The sequence below is a fragment of the Silene latifolia genome, chromosome 1 (assembly GCF_048544455.1).
Source record: "Silene latifolia isolate original U9 population chromosome 1, ASM4854445v1, whole genome shotgun sequence".
In the NCBI taxonomy this organism is placed as follows: domain Eukaryota; kingdom Viridiplantae; phylum Streptophyta; class Magnoliopsida; order Caryophyllales; family Caryophyllaceae; genus Silene; species Silene latifolia.
This window is the reverse complement of record NC_133526.1, coordinates 105,762,041-105,765,994: the sequence shown is the minus strand read 5'-3', so window position 1 is coordinate 105,765,994 and position 3,954 is coordinate 105,762,041. Positions and strand designations below refer to the sequence as shown.

The following is a 3,954-nucleotide window of genomic DNA, read 5'->3' as shown; positions in this document are numbered from 1 at the left end:
GTTGTTTGTGAAGTTATAAATATTGTTTTGGTCTAGGTGCTCCTAACGACAAGTAACCGAAAATTAAAGCTCCAAGTGAGTCCGACCAAAAATGGCGCCGTTGCCAGAGACGGTGTTAACTTGATTTGATTTTCTTTAGATTGTTATTAGTTGTGTCTTTCTTTGCCTTGGGGAAGTGAAACTCCTCAAGGTTTGTTCTAATTGTTTTCAAGTTGTTTGATATTTTGCATGTCTAGAATATCACAAGGTAACTTGTTACCCATTGATCACGAAATTGAAAGGACTTTGACAAACAATAGAAGACTTGCTAGAGGTACTTTAAGAGGTATTGGTGAGGTTGTAGATATTCAACCAAATACTATTGAGTTCATCAACCCTTTTGCAAGAGAAGGTGAGGACAAGCCAACACCAAATCAATCACAAAATCAACCCACAATGCCTAAATTTTCATCACATTCCGTACCAACCGAGGAGAAGCTACCCAATGGTACTCCCCCACCACAACACTTAGCCGGAAATTTCATTGCTAAATCCGCATTTATCCAATTGGTCGAAAGAAGCCAATTTGGAGGGATGCCTAGTGAAGACCCTCACTCTCACATGGAGACTTTTTGTGACTATTGTAATGCGATTTCACTAACCGGTGAGAATCAAGACCAAATTCGATGGGTCTTATTCCCTTTCTCTCCAATCGGCACCGCAAAACAATGGTTGAAAAGCCTTGATAAGGCTACTCTTGGAATTTACTCTTGGAAGAAGTTGGCTCTAGCTTTCTACAAAAAATTCTACCCTCCAGAAAAGACTAACATGCTAAGAGCTCAAATTACGTGTTTTAAGCAAAGGGATGAAGAATCTTTGTATGAAGCTTGGGAGCGGTTCAAAGGGATTTGTCGCTCATGTCCTCATCATGGACTTAGCAAGTGGTTCTTGGTACAACAATTTTGGAATGGTCTTTATGAAGACTCAAGAAACATTCTCAACATGGGATCAAATGGTATGTTCACCGAAGTTGACGATAATCAAACTTGGAACAAGATTGAGGAAATGGCGGTCCATAATTCACAATATAGTATACCTCGCAAGGCTACTGGAGGAGGAAAGCATGAAGTGGACTCTATTACTCAATTGGGTGCTCAACTTAGTGCTCATATTGATACCATTAACTTGAAGTTTGAGAAGGCTATGGCTAAACTTGAAGAAGCCTTAAAATCACCAAAGCATCATGTTAATGCCATGGTAGCATCTTCATCAATCCCAAGTGGGATATGTGAGAATTGTGGAACTTTGGGACATGACCAAAGTGAATGTAGGGGAACAAATGAACAAGTGAATGCGTTTCAAGCATACAAGAGTGGTACCCCTTATTCCAACTATTACGATGAAAACACCAAATTCCACCCAAATCTCTTATACAAAAGCCAAAATGTTCAAAACCCTCAACAAACATGCACCCCACCTCCCGTGAGAAACCAAAATCAAAGACCCTTTTACAACCAAAACCAAGGTTACCAAAATCAAACTCCATACAATCAACAAAATGACCAAGGTTTTGATGTTCAAAAAGCGGTCCTCCAAATGCAAAAGAATCAACAAGAGTTTTTCACTCAAATGCAAAAAGATAGCCAAGCAAAGGACATCACCATCAACAATATCCTAGCCCACACAAAAATTTTGGAAACTCAAATGACCCAACTAGCAACTTCAAACTCTCAAAGACAAAAGGGGCAATTACCACCTCAAGGTAATCCCTCAAGACATGAAACGGTTAGTGCCATTCACTTGAGGAGTGGTACGAGATATGAAGGACCAAAGAAGCAAGTTGAGGATGAAGTTGTGGAAGCTAGTGACAAAGCAGGAGTTGTGCAAAACTCTAAGGAAGATGAACCAACAAATCAAGAAGTTTCAAAGAAAAGTGAAGAAAAGGCCAAGGAGAAGGAGCCCATTGTGATTAGACTTCCATTCCCGAGTCGTCAAGCTAAGCCTAAGTTTGATGACCAACTTGGAAAATTCATGGAAATTGTGAAGAATTTGGAAGTCTCGATTCCTTTCACGGAATTAATCAATCACGTACCGGCCTATGCAAAGTACATGAAGGACATCCTTACGAAAAAGAAGTCGATCCGGAAGCTTAAAACTATCGCCTTCACTAAGGTGAGTAGTGCAATCCTTCAAGGGAGTTCACCTCCGAAACTTAAAGACCCGGGAAGCTTCTCAATACCGTGTATCATTGGCGACACCACGATCAACAAGGCTTTGTGTGATCTAGGAGCAAGCGTGAGTGTTATGCCGTATTCGGTTAGTAAAAGGCTAGGGATGGGAGAGCTTAAATGTACCAACATCACACTCCAAATTGCCGATAGATCGACGAAGACACCGTTAGGGATATGGGAAGATGTTCCCGTGAGAATCGGCAAATTCTTCATCCCGGTGGACTTTGTCATTGTTGACATGGAAGAAGACTCCAATATTCCGATCATCCTCGGTAAACCTTTCTTGCACACCGCGGGTGCGGTGATAGATGTGAAGCACAGAGAGCTTACTCTAGAAGTGGGAGACGAGACCATAACTTTCAATCATGACAAGACTATGAGAGCTCCCCGTTTACATGAACCATGCTTTATGGTTGATCACTATAGCCGGAAGGATGATAGGAAGAAGTCGGAATTCCAATGGAAGAAGAAAGTTGATAATGCTCCATCAAAAGATCAAGAGAATAGCAACAAAGAGAGCTTGAAAAGCTCACCCATGACAAGTGAAGAGGAGGGCCTCATTGGCCAAAACAAGAAAGGAGGAGAGTTGTCTCCATCAACTCAAGAAATTTTTAATGATCAAGTAGACGAAGTTTGCGGTCTTTGGGATGATGAGTTTGAAGGGATATTCAATCCCTATATTGGTAATGCTATGAACCAAGACCATCACGGAGAACAACAAGTCCAAAGATCTATTGAGGATCTTTATCATGACAATGAACAAGCTTTCGACTACTTCTTCAAGGTGTTGAGTAACATCAACAACACCTTGAACATGCCCCCTTGACATCTCAAATTGGATGAGAGTTTGGTGGAGACCTACCTAAACCACCATTTGTAAATATTCTAACTCCCTAACTTGCATTTCAATTTTTACATTGCATTTTTGTCATTTTTGGAATTATATTTTTGTGCCTTGATCAAGATATTCATCATTTTTTGAGAGAAGTGAGGGAGGGACTTATGATTTTATTGATGTGCAGTGCTTTGACTTAGTGTGGGGATAGCAATTGCCTAGGCTATTCATGCCTTTGTAGTGCCCCTACAATGAAGAACACGAGAATTGAAGAATGAAAATGATACGGGTTATGCAGTACTCACGGATGGACCTGAATCCGTGTGGACAAGGAGGAATCCGAGCGGCCAAAAGGAGAATCCGCTCGTCCTAATGAATCCGAGCATCCAAGATGCAATCCGCTCATCTGGCAGAGCTGTAGAATTCAAAAAAATGGTCTGTCACAGAATTCGAGCGTCCCAATTGAGAATCCGCTCGTCTGATTCTGGACGCTCGTCTTACAGAGAAAACGCTCGTCTTTCTGCTGTTGAATTTTACACTATCACCCTGTAACAGAATCCGAGCGTCCGTCCAGGAAGACACTCGTCTCAAATTGAAGAATCCGCTCGTCTTTCCTGAAAGACGCTCGTCCTATGGCGTCATTTCCTGAGGCAAACGCGAAGAATCCGAGCGTCCCAGCCCTTGGTCCGCTCGTCCCCTGCTGGTGTTTTCAAATATAATGGGTCATTTAGACCCCCTTTCCTCATTCATTTTCATTTCTTCTACATTCAAACACTACCCAAAACCCAAAAACCCTAAAAACCCTCATCCTCTACATCAACAAAATCAAATTTCCTCAACCAAATTCAACAAAATCAAATCCAAACTTCCTCACAACAAGAATTAATCACTCCTTTTGCAATAACAATT

At 41.4% G+C, this 3,954-nt stretch overlaps 1 non-coding gene across 1 annotated transcript; it reads right to left on the bottom strand.

Annotated features, from left to right (window-relative positions):
- Positions 1–807: 807 nt before the first annotated feature.
- Positions 808–914, bottom strand: LOC141617753 (small nucleolar RNA R71). The gene has a single exon (XR_012531199.1). It is a non-coding gene; the product is annotated as a small nucleolar RNA R71 (small nucleolar RNA).
- Positions 915–3,954: the final 3,040 nt, after the last annotated feature.